Source organism: Argiope bruennichi, chromosome X1, assembly GCF_947563725.1.
Source record: "Argiope bruennichi chromosome X1, qqArgBrue1.1, whole genome shotgun sequence".
Lineage (NCBI taxonomy): Eukaryota > Metazoa > Arthropoda > Arachnida > Araneae > Araneidae > Argiope > Argiope bruennichi.
The window spans coordinates 103,394,959-103,411,351 of record NC_079162.1 but is presented as its reverse complement, the minus strand read 5'-3'; the positions used below and the strand labels follow the sequence as shown (position 1 = coordinate 103,411,351).

Sequence of the window (16,393 nt, the reverse complement as noted above, 5' to 3'; positions counted from 1 at the left end):
CTTCTGATAATTATTACTATCTATAAAAATTGTATCTGAAATAATCTTCATGAGCTTGTAAATTCAAGTATTAAATGTACATAGAGTTTTATATATAGTTTTATTATCCCACATTCCATTTGATTGGTCAATGATTGTGAAATAAATGAAATTACTAATTTGAAGTATATATTCTTTAGCTTTCACTACTCTTAGTTTGCTATTTGTTTGTGTTGTTTCTTGGGCATCCTAATGTTGAATAGACAGTTGGGTTGCCATAGAGTTAGTATTGTTGAAAACTCTACCTGACTACTGTGATAGTTGATGTTTAATGTTTTCTTGGTGTTTCTTATGATTCATTTTGTCAGTTATTAGATGAAGAATTGCTTCAAAGGACATAGATAAGCTTGGCCAACAATAAAATAATGACAGTGATTCATAAAGATATGATAATTTATATCAAAGCAGTTTTGAAACACATTGAACTGCAAAAAGAAGCTTGAAGTATGAATATGATACTTCTTCAAGAATTAATGAAGAAGCATTATATCCTTACTTCAAGATATACAATACAACATCTATAAAACAGCAACAGCTATATAATATTCATCTTTCTACTTACTGTTGCACACATCCACAAACCTGTTTTAACATTCTAGATTTGCTTAAAATCTGCTTTCACTTTTTTATTTTAATAAGGTAGGTTTGGAAAAATTAATAGCTTTTCATTTTCAAATACAGTTATGACAGCTATTAATATATGATGTAAATTAGCCAGGGTCAACCCAAGCAATAGCAGAGGCTGGTGGGAAATTCAGTTGCAAGTGTCCTTTGATTCTCTACTCATATCTGCCATAATGACGATTGAAGTTTTGCTGATAATGGCCAATGCACATATTAGGATGCAAAATATATAATTTTATTTATAACTGAATAATTTAAGTATCCTTTTTTCCTACTGTAGAATGTTTTTTTCTTTGTTTTTATAAATAATTCTTATAGAATAAAATGTGTTTCCCCAGATGCTCACTATCTGTATATCTCCTATAATTTAATATTATGCTCAACATATATTGTCTTGCTAATAATTCATTTATTCCAGCCGAACAGAAGATGAAAAGCTGCTGAGCCTAGGATCTTACTAGCAACCATCAAATCATTGCTGTTCACTTGCAATCCCATGTAAACAAATTTCACACAAATTGTTACACTTTGCTATATATTAGATTGTTTTTGCAAGGACTTAAAGGATATGTGAAAATGTTAGATAATTAAATTATTTCGTATGAATATTTTAATCGCTAATAAATGAAATTAAAATCTTTGTTTTATAAATTACACTTCATTATGTAAATCACTAGAAGTCTATTTATTTTCTCCCATGTTTTATAAAAATTTGTTGAAAAAATTGTCATTATTTAATTTATTTTCTAATTCGGATTTGTTGGATAAATTGATTAAGGTGATAAATTGTTCTTGACCAATACAAGATTCTAAGTATTTTCTGTCCTGAGAAAATTTTATCTGAAGATCTGAAGTTGCAATGTAAATTGGTAATTGATTAAATTTTCAGAACAGTAAAAAAGTTTGAATACAATTCCAATTTTTTTAAAAAAATAAATATTGTAATAATTTTTTAAATAAATATCGTACCACAATATTTGTCATATTGTGAACATGGTAAAAATATTCAAAAATAAATTTTTATTTCATTAAATATATCAATGCATTCAATTCGGTCTTGGAAGTCCATGTTGCCTTTAAATATAATTCTAATAATTTTTAGGGGCATTATTCTAATTGTATTAGAAATTATAGCATGCCATATTTCATGATAAATTTTGAATCTTTTCTTAAAAGAATTAATAGCTTTATAGTGCAACTAGAAAACAGTAAATTTGTAAATATTCTTTTCTTAATGAAATAGTTTAATTAATTTTTCTTAACAAAATTTTGTCTTCCAGTTCTCAAATTTTTAAATTCAGGTATCATTTTCAATCCCTTAGATATTTTCTTTGCAATTATTTAAAAAATATGTCAATCTCAATACACACTACTTTTCAAAAAATATTTAAACATGAATGTACTATACTGTTATCTGTATTATTATTTTGTATTATCTTGCATGCATCATTTATTTCATTCAATATGTCTTACCTAATGACCACACTAAATAAAAATTCAAATGATGTAAGGTCATTTTTGATTGATTGAATTTCATACTTCATTTGCACTAGTATATTTATAAAGATATTTCAGAAATTATGTTGTTTAATATCTTCCAGATTTCATACTTTCGAGACAACATTCCTTCCACATTTCCAGAACCGTACCTATGTAAAATCGTGCTAGGGCAAATATTAAAATAGTGTCTTTATAGAAATTAAATCTAAATAACTGTATAAAAGCCCATTTAAAATAATATGGTCTAGCTGCCAATCCATGCATTTTAATTATTTTTTTATTATTTTAAAGGGGATCCCCAATATATTGTCATTGGAGTTAGCGCCATTGTGATGGCTCCAGAAAGTTTATTTTGACCCTGATGAGAGCAACGAAATAATATTCATTTTATGTTTTTTTACTGTATTCAATTCAAGTATACATATTCATTGTATATTTTCGCACAAACAACTGCTTAATATTTTTTTTTATTATTATTTAAGCTTTTTTTCCAAAGGTTAAAGCATTAATGTATCAAAAATTTCCTGAGCAAGCTAACAAATTTTATTAAAATGTTTGAAATCATTTTATGATCCTCTTTAAAATAATAACATACATTTCAAATCATAAAAATGTAATAAAAAATTTCATAATAATACTATAAGTAATAATTTTATAATATCATAAATAATTTTTTAATATCATAAAAATTTTTGTATCAAGATTTTTATGATATGTTCTTATGATATCTGTAAGGCAGATGAGTGTTCGTTTTCTAAAATTCATTGTGTTAATATTTCTACTAAACTCTCAAGGGTTAATGTATGTATCTGTTTTCTATCTGTTTGTTTGTACATTATAAAACAAACCATCTGGTTTTATGTTATCTTATTTGATGTAAATACATTTTTGGAAGATGAGAATATGCATCCTGGAGGAATTTTTTCAAAACTGTAATCAGTTTTTACTAATTAAAAAAAATGAAGCAAAATGTCATTGGGGGTAGTTATAATTTCTGACGCTGTTGCCATGCAAAAATAAATATTACATCTTTTGAAAATTAAAAATCTCATCTTTTCAGCGGTACATTCAGTTGCTTTACAATTTTCGATAAATTTTAGCAATTTTTATAATATATTAGTAAATCTGATTGATTTCATTAGTTTTCATTGTTGAAATGTATTCATTTTATTGTTCCATTAAATGTATAAATCGTCTTTTTTTAAAAAATGTACTCATATTAAAATAATTTTTTTTAGGGACAGAAAACCAGTACTTTGAAATTAAATAAAGATGGCGAGATTAGTAAGTATCATTTAAAAAAATAAAATTGAAAATTCGGCACGCAATTTCAATATGTGAAAATATTTTGAATTTAACTGAAATTTATAATTTGTATTTCTCTTTTAAGGTTCGGTGAGTTTATGCCGTTATTTTTTTAAATTGATCATTCAGCTTTAAATGCTATTCAGCAATTATACTATATATTAAATGAATTTGATCTTACTAGCTATGAAAACTTCTCCAACTGAATCACATAATTAGACAGAGCAATATCCCCATTTGTTACAAAGAATTTGATTTCTGAGCAGCTTTTCCTGATGTTTTTTATTAGAGATTAAAATCTGTCTAAGTGTATTCCTTTGTTGCTCTTTAATCCAAGGTTTATATCTTTGTTATTCTATGATTTAAATTGAAATAAATTCAATCCACTCTGAAGAACTAGTCAAGATACTCAATTAATAAGTAATTAATATTTAATTATTTTACACACAGCATCTTTTATTTCAGCAAGGTTTTCATTGTTTATCATTTCTACATTTGGGACTTTTATTTTTAATGAAATATATTCTTGGTTCTTCTCATTCAGTTTAATATTCAGAAATTCCAAAGAAAGTGTTGTCTTTCCTAACACCTTAATCGCTGTTTTAATTTTGTGAACAAAAATATATGTTTTCTGAGCTCTTGTCTTACCCGATGTCGTGTTGAAAAATTTTTTCTTACTGTCTTCATTCAGAGGCCAGAAAATCTAATTTATCTTATTTTGCTTGAAGATTAATTTAAATCATGATAATATATGTAATTTTGCTTTTATTAATCACTAAAGTGTCTTCAAATACTTTATTACCTGGTTGTCAATGCTACAGACAAAGTTTGCACAATGAATTGAAATTTGGAAATTTTCATATTAAATGAATATTTATAAAACATTAAAATTAGCGATAAAAAATCTCTATATTAATTTTTTAGAACTTAAAGCATATGAGTCAGTAAAAAAAAGTACTTTTTTATTAAATGAAATTAACATATTCCACACTTTTGCCTCCATTGGTAATGGTGCCCACAGCACTTTCCCTGCCTGCCCCACCCTAATTACACCACTGTTCATTTCTGACAGTGCCTTTAGAGTAAGGTTGACTTGCTCTTATAATTTATTCCCCAGAATTAGCTGAAATATTTCATCTACCTTATTATGTGCCAAAAAATGAATAGGTAAGGAAATATAATTTTGAAATGTCTCCTATTGAATTTTTTTTTTTTTTTTTTTCGCCTTCTGCAAGTATGTATTTGTGCTTGGGACTTTTTTTTTTTTTTTTTTACAGGATAAGAACTTGCATGCTTTAATATGAACTTCTCATATTATTAGATTTGTTATCCTTTCTCTATCTTCGACAATTCCCCAAATTTAATTCTTCCTTTTTTTAATGCGCTTTTAATTTTGGCTGATAAAGCTTTTATTGTTTGAAAGCAAAGAAACTCGTTCTTCAATGCTCACACTTTTCGAGTCATCTACATTAACATATCCTGAAATGATAGTTAATTCTTGATGTAATATGTCTCGATTATAAACTAATTTAGTTTTACTACTAATTGAGAGTTTAACTACCTGAACTCAATTGGTTATTTCCTTCCCCAATTTTTAAACCAGTACAAAGATCAGTTAATAATGCATTTTCAGTGGATAAAGAGGGTAGCCATGTTGATTCTGCTTCAAGATCTAAATACTGTTTCATGATTAAGTCCAATTTTGAAAATTATTTGAGGAGATTCAATACCAAAAAATGATGAAATATATTTAGTAAAGTTTAATAATATATTATATCAAGTACATGTCTTCCTTTTAAATATGGATGTTTTTATTCATTTCATATTTCATTGTAAAAACCTCTTATGTGCGATTAAGCATTACAGTGCATGTACAATCAAGCATGTTTTTACTTTTTTCAGTATTTAGATGCCACATGCTATCTGCAAGCATTATCATTTTCAAATAATCAATAATAATAATAATAATTTTTTAAATTCAATCAGTAGCCTTTCGTAATGCAGAGCCTTATGCACTGTTACCATTAGTATCCCTTTGGAGCCAGTATTTCATTCCAGCCTTAAATTTAGTTTACATAAAATGAGTTTTCTTATTTTCTTTCCCATTCATTCAATTTCAGAAATCCAAATTATGTTATTCTAAAAATGTATAGTATTGAATCAGATTATTTTTGTTCACATAGAGCTTATGTTTCTATATTGAAAGAAACAAACTATTTTTTATGTGTTATTTCTAGTTTTTAATTTGCTATGTGTACAACATGTTAATGCTGTTATTGTGGAATTTAAAAAAAAAAAGAATTGTACCATGACAAGTGGTTCCATTTCTTTATTTAAGTTCAAATTTCTCTGCATTTCCCCTGTTTTTTAGATTATTTTTAAATTCCCTGTATTTTCGCGATTCTCCTACTGCAGTAGTAACCCTGAATCAGAAATATTCTGGAAAAGTTTTAAAACATCTGAATATGAAGATAGGAAATCAAATCTTTCACAGAAAGAAGATATTGTAACATTTAACATTTTTAAAAAAAATGCAATTTTAAGCTAGTCTTGACTTTTGTGAGATTTCCCTCTCCCCTTTTGTAGCCTTAATTAAAAAAAAAAAAAAAAAAAAAAATTGTTAGGGCTTTTAAAACTTGCTTCTTCAATATCCTGCTTGTTTATCAGTGTACTTGAGTATATCATTGAAACCTTTATCGGATCTGTAGTCTTTTAATAAATAGTTTATTATTATTAATTATTATTCTGTATTAAAAAACTACTATTCATATACAATTAAATTTTAGATTTTTTTTTTTTTTCTTAACGATATGGCCTGACTTTTTTAGATAATTGCAACTTTTCTTTCTCCTATTTCCTAGAAGGCAGAAAAACCTCTCTCAATTGACAATTTAAACAGAATTATTATATCTGTTCAATTCAACCACTTCATACCTGACAAGGATATCAATACTGAATTTGAAACACAACATTTTGAAAACAAATGATCAATTAAATGAAGGGTGTGAGGTAGAGAATTGTTAAGAACTGTTGAACTTTATTATTATTATTTGAATAAATTGTTGTTTGCAGTGTTACTTAAAACAAATTTCCATGATTACAATAGGTAAGAAAATATGCTCTGATATCCAAAATTCTCTCTTGCGTCATTATGCTAGCCTCTCTTATTACTCTGCTGATCTTATTTGAAATATTTTCTTTTATATTGTCTTCTAATAACCAAACTGTTTTGTATTGAATATTATCTCCAAGGTAATGAGGTATGCATTTTTGAGTTCTGTTATTATGCATGGATATCATATGCTACAAGGGATGTTCAAATGAAAAAGTACGAAATGACACTGTGGTATAAATGAAGACTATTCAAAGTTTATACCACAGGCCTGAGCACAATGATCCCATTGATTAACGAGCCGAAGGATTCCTTGTTCCCAGAATTCCTGGGGCCGTGACGAGACTTCACAGCGTCCTTGAGTTCATGGTCCGAGTTCCCTTTCAAATGTTTTTTCAGGGGGACCAAACATTTGAAAATCGCAGGGCGACATGTCTGGGCTGTAGGGCGGATGGTCGAGCTGCTCCCACTTGAACTTGGCCAGTTCCGCGTGTGTGACCCTGGAGACGTGTGGAAGCGCGTTATCGTTATCATGGAGCAGAACCATACCCTCCGTGAGTAGCCCTGGTCTTGTTCTTGAAGGACCTACTTAAGTCTTTGGAGTGTCTCACAATACACTTCGGAGTTCATGGTTCTTCTGTGCTCGAGGAATTCAACAAGTAGCGGACCTTGGACGGCGAACTCAAGAACATTGTGAAGGACTGGATCTCGTTACGGCGGCAGGAATTCTGGGAACAAGGAATCGTTGTGCTCAGACCTATGATGTATACTTTGAAAAAAGTCTTCATTTATACTGACAGTGTTGTTTCGTACCTTTTCATTTGAACACCCCTTATACTAGGATAATTTCAAATCTCGAAAATCTTTTCTATATATTTTCAGTAATTACCATTATTTCTTTTGAATAATTTATTACTCAAGCCACGAAAGTTTTGTTTAGCTAAAATCCCAATAATAATAATTCTTCAAATAACATTGTACTAATACTTCGTTTTTTCTTTCTAATAAATTTTGGAATCTCAGATGAACAGTTATATCATTTCGTAATCCTTCTAAGGAATCATATCAATGATATGTAATTTGTTGATCACATCTAACCCTCATATAAGCATTGACATTGCATATTTTCATGTATAGAAATGTTCGAACAATACAAGACTTTTAATTTTTAGGTAAGTAGAAAGAAAGGCTGCTTGTTTTAATAAACATTAAAATTTCACCATCATCACAGATGTATTGAAAAGTTAAATTTCATTATATCATCATTATCATTATCTAATACTACTTGTTTACTTGTTATCTAATCCGAAATGCACATCTTCTTGTGGTGAAGTGATTCAAAATCTCTTTTATCACTTGAAGATATTAGGTTTGATTTATTATTAGAATGTATTATTTTTTATTTTGGAATATTGGAATTAGTTGATTTGATATGTACATACATGGTATATACCATATACATTGTATTAGTGTACATATGTACACAGATAGAAAACATTACGATGGTGTATTATATTGACAACACTGTTGGAATTTTTATATTTTATAAAAAAATTGTACAAATATAAATTCACATAAAAAAGGACCACATAAAAACAGATTTGTATGTATGTACGTACTTTGGTGTGTGTATTGTTAACTAAATTACAAATCAAAATTGTTCAATATGCTTATATATAATCATTTTCTATTTCAAATATCATTGTAGATTGATTTTTAATTCTTTCTTTTGGCATAAATTCATACATTGATCAGAATAAAAGTTTAGGATTTAATCTTTCAATAATAGAGTTGTAGTGTTATATCTAATCATAAAGTTCTGATCCTTTCTATCAGTATAAATTCATTCCATTCTCTAAGTAAATTATTCTCATAATAGAAGTTCTAAATGACATCCAACTTTTTGAGTGAATCTCCGGAAACATTTTGATTCTACCAGTATAGTTATCTTTATTTGTTTATTTCTTTATTACAAATGGAGATTGTCACTAATCACTTAGATCGTAAGTCAAAGAGAAAGTGTATTAACTTATAGATTTTTGTGAATATAGTTATTAGGGTGAAACAGAAAAATCAGCTTTTGAATTTTAATTTGTAATAGCACAGAAAAGTTGTCTTCTGATGTAGATAAAATAAATTATGAGAAATATTGGAGTATGTCTTGAGGTATCCGAAGGATGTTAAAGTTTTATAAAAACATATTTTTTTGGAACTTTCTAAAGATTTTTGTCATGCCTTGATTATCAAATAAAAAGCTTTAAGAAGGCACTGTTATATCAATAGAAATATAAACAGCTGTACTATTGTATTGACATGACACTGAGTTATTGCTGGAGTTGATGTTATTGAGGGGAGGCAGAGATTTGTTTGCATCCGGTGACAAGGACAGAGCTGGTGTCAGATCAGTTACTTTGCTGAATTCAGTTGAGTTGTCTTTTCCTCTCCATCTATTGTATAACTGATTTGTTAGTTTGTGTTCTTTGTTATGAGTAAAAATGGCTCAGTCTAAATTAATGAAAAAAGGACAAATGTCAAAATGTCATATTTTTGGTAAATTTAATGATTTGCTTAAGTTGAACTGTCAACTTACAAATCTGTTAAGAAGTACTACTGATTATTAAACATAACTTCAAAATTGCTTCGTGAAGGATCCTTCTGTAAGTGAAATACGTGACACTTTAGTTCCCATAATAGAACAAATATAATTAAGAGCTTCTAGTCTCGTTATTTCTAGTAAAAAACTTTTACAAATGATAAAAGCTTTTCATGCTTAAAGTCTAAAAGCAGAAAAGGTTCAGATAAATTTAATTCCAACCTCACAAAATTTAAAGAAGCTTAATGTTTATTTGGTATTGCTGCATGTAAGTATGTAAACTTTAATACTTGTATGAAAGAACAAAAAATATATCGATTATGGAATAAGAGTTTCTAAGCAATCAACATTCCAGCAGGAAAATGGGTATAGGTAATATCAGTATAGCTACTAGAAGCACTTTGAGGAAGAAAGAATCAAGAAAAAAATAAAGAATAACAAAGAATAGTAAGTTTAATCAAGAATGGACAAAAGATACTAGTGTATCAGAAATTATTACTGTCGAGAATGACAACAATGAAGAACAACAGTGTTCTTTACAAGAAGAGGCAAACTAACCAGAACCTTCATATATACAAGAAGAGAAAAACCAATCACATCCTTCAAATATACAAGAAGAGATAAAGCTACTAGGTGCCTGAATGGTTTAATATTGTTAAAACCTTCATGTACTTATAATTCCAGACATCTGTTTAACCTTATTTCATATTCACGCTATCTCTAACGATCTCAAGAATGTTATAGACCTGATTATTTAAAGAAATGAGTACTTTGCTGTTTCAGAAGATATCCTTTTTTCCATTCTAAGTGATGAACATAAAATTCAAAGAGAACTTGGTTTATGACATGTTTTAAAAGTAAGAACAGAAAGTAGAGATAGAGTTAGGAAATTTGAAGTTCCAAATTTAAATTTTGAAGTGAAAGATTACATCGCCTTGATCTCAGGGCTTGAAAATGATATAACCGAGTCCCACTCCCATTTAAACAAAAAAAAATTCTGGTGACTTTTTGAAAGACTTTATACAAAAGGTATATGAAGCTGAACCAAATAGTATAGTGAACTCAGATATCAACTTTCCTTTCTTCCTTGTCACGTGCAAGCAGTGGAAAGAGCTGTGAAACTGATGGTCAAATTGGCTCAGAATGTCTGTGGTTCAATCACAAGAGAAGGATGCATAAGAGCAAAAATTGACTCACCTGCAAATTTGTCAAAATTTGATACAAAAAAACATGTGGCAATGAATTAGAAGCAAACATTTTGCATTTATAACATTTTTAATCATTAGGGGTACAGAAGTAAGAAAAACAAAAGTTGACACTTAAAAATATTTTATTATTATTATTATTATATTTTGTAATTAATAATTTTTTCCAATTGTAATGCTCATATATGTATTTAAAACCATCTTTTGTAACATTATATGTACGAAAAATTCATAAAGATATTTTATCAAAGTTTATAATTTTTCGATTTTTTTTTCTTACAAAATTTAAGCTTTTTGTGGCACCTTGAGATATTGTAGTATTGCAACCAAATTTTTAAAAATTCTTTTTGAAGCTAAATGACAATTTTTTTCCACTTTTAAACTAAAATCCAAGAAAAAGTTTAAAGGCCCGTTTTAAAATTTCTCAATTTTTTTTTTTAAACTTCAACTCTTTGTGGCAGCACCTTAAGATCATGTAATATTGCAATGAAATTATTATTATTTTTTAATTTAAAAGGCAACCTTTTCCCACTATTACTAAACTAAACTCTAAAAAATCTAATTTAAATTTCTAAAAGAAAATTCTCTAAGGCTATTTTTGTTCCATCTTAATAGCCATATTGATTCATTGTTTTGATTTTGATTTAAAATTTGATCAAACCAATCAAATATTATCTATTATATATATTATCAAAATCCTTATATCTTGAACCAAAGTATTCAAATATACTAAAAATATCTATTTAGTATATTTATTACATTGTATAATGTTATCAGATATCATGTAGAGAACTGATCAATCCTGCATGTTCAATCAGTGTTTGCAATTGGCATTCATAAAATTTCTTGCTCTGTTAATAAGGGAATATCTAGCAGTTATTTCCCCCATGAGATGGGGTTCATATTTTTTTTATCAATTCTTTTATGTGGAGAGTCTGGATTGGTTTAAAAGCTAAGCTGTGTTGAATTGCAAATATAAATAAATTCAATTACTAAAGCAAAATAGATTTTAAAAGAATTTAATTGATAGATTTTAAAAGAATGAATTGAACAGATTTTAAAAGAATTGATTTGAGTGTTAAAGGCAAAATTGAAATTAATATACCTGAAAGTTTGCCTAAAATGAGTCAACACAACTTTGCAGTGCAGTTGAAAATAACATGGTATCTTTTTGATAAAATTTGAAGAACCATGGGCTTTTTGTGAGCAAGACCAAGTAATAAATGTTAATGATTTTGATTGGGATAAATATGTTGAAGAAAATCTTTCAATGAATGTCAAAATGAGTAAATGAGTATGAACAATATCTAAATGATCTGTTAAGAAATAACTGTTGACAAACAACAGTTAATGATATTTTAATTGTTATTTTTGAAATAAATTATAAACACCTCTGAGGTAAGGGTTATTATTCTTTCCTCTTGATTTTATAAAAATATAGTCGATTTTACTCTATTTGGTAATTATTATCAATTGGTTGATTTTATCATAATTCTTAAATCAGGAAATGATCACTTTCAGTGGCAGTTACTGTAGTTTGAAATTCATTTCAAATAATTATGCCCTGGAATTTGTATTGTCATTTTTGTTACAATGGCCTAGTTAAAAATAATAATTGTGTCATATGAGTTTGATGTACATATCAGCTATGATCAATTTATAATAACCCATTGTAACATTTTAAAACATCTTTCTTTCCATTTTAACAATTTCTTCAGGGAAATTCATCCATAAAACTTTTCGCTATAAGTCATGCAATATCTAGCTTCGTTGTATCTTTTTGAAATGATTTAAAATTATTTTCTGGTGTATATTTACTTTCTTGATAATGAAACTGATTATGTAATGATCATAGATTCATTTTAGTCAACATTTCATTAATTTTTTCTTGTTACGAATCAAATGAAGAAATGTATACTTTCTTACTATTTAATTTCCGATTTCAAAAAATTTTGAGTTGCTCTTATTAAAACTTCATCATGTGCATAAATTTGCTTGATTTTTAGCAGCCTGTGTTTCATTGTCTTTTTGTTGTTGATGAACAGAATTTAAATATATTTTGAATTTCATTCTTATTTTGAAAATATTTCAACTATTCATGAAATAAACAAATTCAATATCTTTTCTTTATATTTGTAACTTAAAAACATATTTAGCTTTGTTGCAATAAACAATACCAGAGTTAAGATCATTCAGTTCTCATTCAACAAAATATAAGGAAATTTTTTTACCCTTGCCCAAGGCTGTATTATCAAATAGGCAAATTAGGCAGTTTTGGTGAAAGGGGTGAGAAACCTTCTACTGTATTTAGTAGTTTTTGCAGCATAATCTAATTTTGTACTTCAGTTTACAAGAACCATGCACTCAAATTTATTCAAATTAAAATCAAGTGTCATTTAAACTTTAAAACAGTATTCTACTAACATTCCTAAATAACAGCATTTTACAAGTTTTATAGTATTTTGTTTAATAGTTTCTCGAAAGATTTTCTGTTTAAAAATTTAATCTTCTGATTCAGCCAAGACAACCTTGCAAACGTCCGCAAGATGTCTGAAATGCCATATTTTTATTTCCCTTCCTTTTTTAAAGAGGGTCATAAAATGGTGCAGAGCGATCTTATCTTTTTGACAATGTTTGTTTTCCTTCCTGCTGTCACTGTTGATTGATGTCCCCAGTAAGTGTCAGAAGGCAGCATAACCTCAATTTATATTGAGCTTTTTGCTTGCTTATCACAAAACAGTTTTGCTGAAACTAACTATCTTGATATCGAAGAATTTTAGCTCAAAAAGAAATTAAGATATTGTTTGTAGACACTGATGAATCTCATTTAGTTTATAAACAATGATGATAATGAATTGGACTTTTTGAATTCTTTCGTCTACTTTGTTAGAAATTGTTTTAATAGAAACAACATATTGAAAATTATATGAAAAAAATAAAATGAGCTGATTATTGGGGCGGCTGCATTTGTTACAATATAAGGTATTTTTTTCCCTACCAGTACTTGAAACAATCTTAATTATGAATACTATGACTTAAATATTTATACTTTATAAAATTTTACAGATAAATATGAATTTTTTAATGATATATTTGTAACAATATAAACATATTTTTAGAACTCAAGCTTTTACCTATGAATTCTTGAAACAGTTTTGTTACAAATAGAATGATTTAAATATTCATGCTATAAAAAAATCTTACAAATCATTTGAAATTTATCTTCAACGTACTTCAATGCTTTAGTCAGAGAATGTAACATTTTAAAAAATTCTATTAAAAGTTACCATGATTAAAAGTACAGGATTTGACTATATTCATTAAAATTCTGCAATTTTTTTCATAACATTTATATTCTGTATTTAATAACAATTATGGGCATGTAAATACATTTGAATGGGAAAGGAGAAGTTTCAATTTTGTTACTTTTTACAGTATATCTATAATATTCGTTAATAGTGAACATCAGCTAGCAGGAAGAAATTTTTTCTAAGTAAATATCTGTCCTTTGCTTCCTTTTGTGCTATTCTGTCATTTTGAATTCTGAAATTTGTAAGTACTAATAAATAAATCTACATAACTGCTCTAAAAATGAGTTTATGTTTAAATAAATTAAAAATTCTCTTAAATTTTGACAAACATAATGCATTATTTAGAGTGATTTATCTAGATTTGTAAACTCTTAAAATTAAAAAGAGAACTTTTAAATGATTCATTTTTATAACACAACATGATTTTAAAATGATTTATGCATGTTCATTAAAATATAAAGCTATGTTTTTGCATCAAATTTGTTATTTGATAATTTACAAATTATTAGCATATACTACGGTGAAAAAATAAAATTTCTAATAAAATTATAAAATGTTATAATAATTTATACACAACTTTTTTGACACTTAATAATGAATTGGATGTTTACAACATGACTATAGAAGAAATTCCATGAGGCAAATTAATACTTAATTGCAAGTGGGCGAGAGCAGAATACTTATCTTCATTCATCTTTACTTTTGGCCTTATTGGATTTTTAAAGAACTAGATTTCAATTAATGTAGGATTTCAAAAATTTAAATATTTTCTAATCCTGTTCTAAAATAGTGTTTCGCATTTAAATATTTTTGTAGTTATATTACTATTGTATCTAAAATCGCTTGTGAATATATGTGTGCGTATATGAGGTTGTGAAAACAACTGTGTAATTAAATGTTTTCTATATCAATTTGTCTCAATTTCTTATTTAAAGTTATATAGAGATTAATTTAAAATCTATAAATATGTAATTAAATGTTTTATATATCAATTTGTCTCAATTTACTATTTAAAGTTATATAGAGATTAAATTAAAATCAATAAATATCTGATTTTGGAAGTAAGAAAATTGAAAAGTGTAGGGTAAACATTGTTTTCAAACTCTTAATTCACCTTTGCTCTAACCAATGGTTTAAAAATGGTGATCAGCGTGCTTTGGAAGTGACCGCACTTGCATTGTAAATGGACAGATTATCGTACTAGCCAGAATTTCAAAACCTGTTTTGAAGCTTAGGATGTATTATAAACCAGATAGACCTTTTGCCAAGTGTTTAATATATGCTGCATTTGATTAGCATTCATTATGAAAGCATTAAATTGTGTGAAAAACTGATGTGCTGAAATTTAGTTTTAGTAATTTAATATCTGTTTCAATTTTATGTTTATACATATTTCTTAGATATTGTTATTGGTATACTTATATACCTCTAGAAGTTATATAATGGTAGGCTACAAATTTTATTTCTGAGCAGTTTTTTAATTTATTACAGTTGAATGTAAGAATATATCTTAAAGTATTGAAATGAGTATTGCTTATTTCCAAATGAAAACTACTGCCCAAGAGGATTTTATCTGTGTCCAGAAATTGCCTTTTTAATGTTTAGATTATAGTATCATAAGTTGTATAGAAAGTTAATAATTGCTGAAATAAAATTGAATAATAAAATATAAATTGTTATTAATGTAAAATGTTTATTTGATTTTTTTATAACTACAAGTAGAATTGCTTGTATTTACATCCTGTCATATTTCACTCATTCTGATTGGTCATTTTTATGTACTTTAGTGTCATGTGACATTTGACTTTGTTTTTATTGGTCAAAGTAGTCTTCTGATTTTAACAGTTGCAATTTCCTATTATTTCTTGTGTGAAGTATTGAAGTAGGTTAAGTAAGCTTCCTTTTGTGGAAAATTACTGTTTTCAAGAAATTGTATTTGGAGGAAAGTACTATATAACGGTACAGCATTCATGCAAATCTAGACCCTTCCATATTTTCAGTACTACTATTAGTATAGATTTACTAATTTAAAGCATTTGATATTTTTAAATGATTCATCTTTTAAAATCTGCAATTGTTCTATTTTCTATCAAGATAATTTATATTCTTACTAAACTTACTTACTATTAACTATTCATGTTAACTGTTTTTAAAGTACCCTTCATGTAAAAACATTTTACATGAAGCTTCATAGAAGAGTTCCTCAATGTATTTTTAACTTTAATATTGATTGTAATGTCATCAATGTATAAAGTTACAATTAATAAAGTATAATGCACAATCTAAAAGACATTCTTAAAATTCATATGTATGCGGAGGCACGATAGTATTTAAATTCTATTTTGCTTAATAAAGATAACTCATTTAAAAATCGCAGAGAATGTGTGGATCTGCTTCTGCTCTATTTCAAAGAATTTGGTAGTTTCAGATAAATATAAATACTTCGTCATATCTTCAAGACAATGGTATGTGAAAAGTTAAAATAGTCGAGTTGTCTGTAAATGATATGTGCATTTCTATGCAGCATTGATATTTACAAAGATTCCTATGAAATTAAAAAAAAAAAAATAATTAGCTACATTAGGCAAAATATCAATTTCTGATATTTAAAGTTAAATTCTATCAGTAAATAACAGAATTTTTAACACATTTAAACCATAGTAGTGACTATTCAGTTGGACTTAGTATTGCTCTATATGGGTTG

General features: G+C 27.2%; 1 protein-coding gene across 3 annotated transcripts in view; it reads left to right on the top strand.

Moving 5' to 3' along the window:
- Positions 1-16,393, top strand: part of LOC129958668 (methionine adenosyltransferase 2 subunit beta-like) — a 39,030-nt gene that overhangs the window by 9,847 nt on the left and 12,790 nt on the right. For all 3 annotated transcript variants that reach the window (XM_056071297.1, XM_056071295.1, XM_056071294.1), the window contains 2 exons: positions 1,082-1,161; positions 3,402-3,447. The gene's annotated coding sequence lies outside the window, so the exon portion shown is untranslated. The remainder of the gene's footprint in view (positions 1-1,081; positions 1,162-3,401; positions 3,448-16,393) is intronic.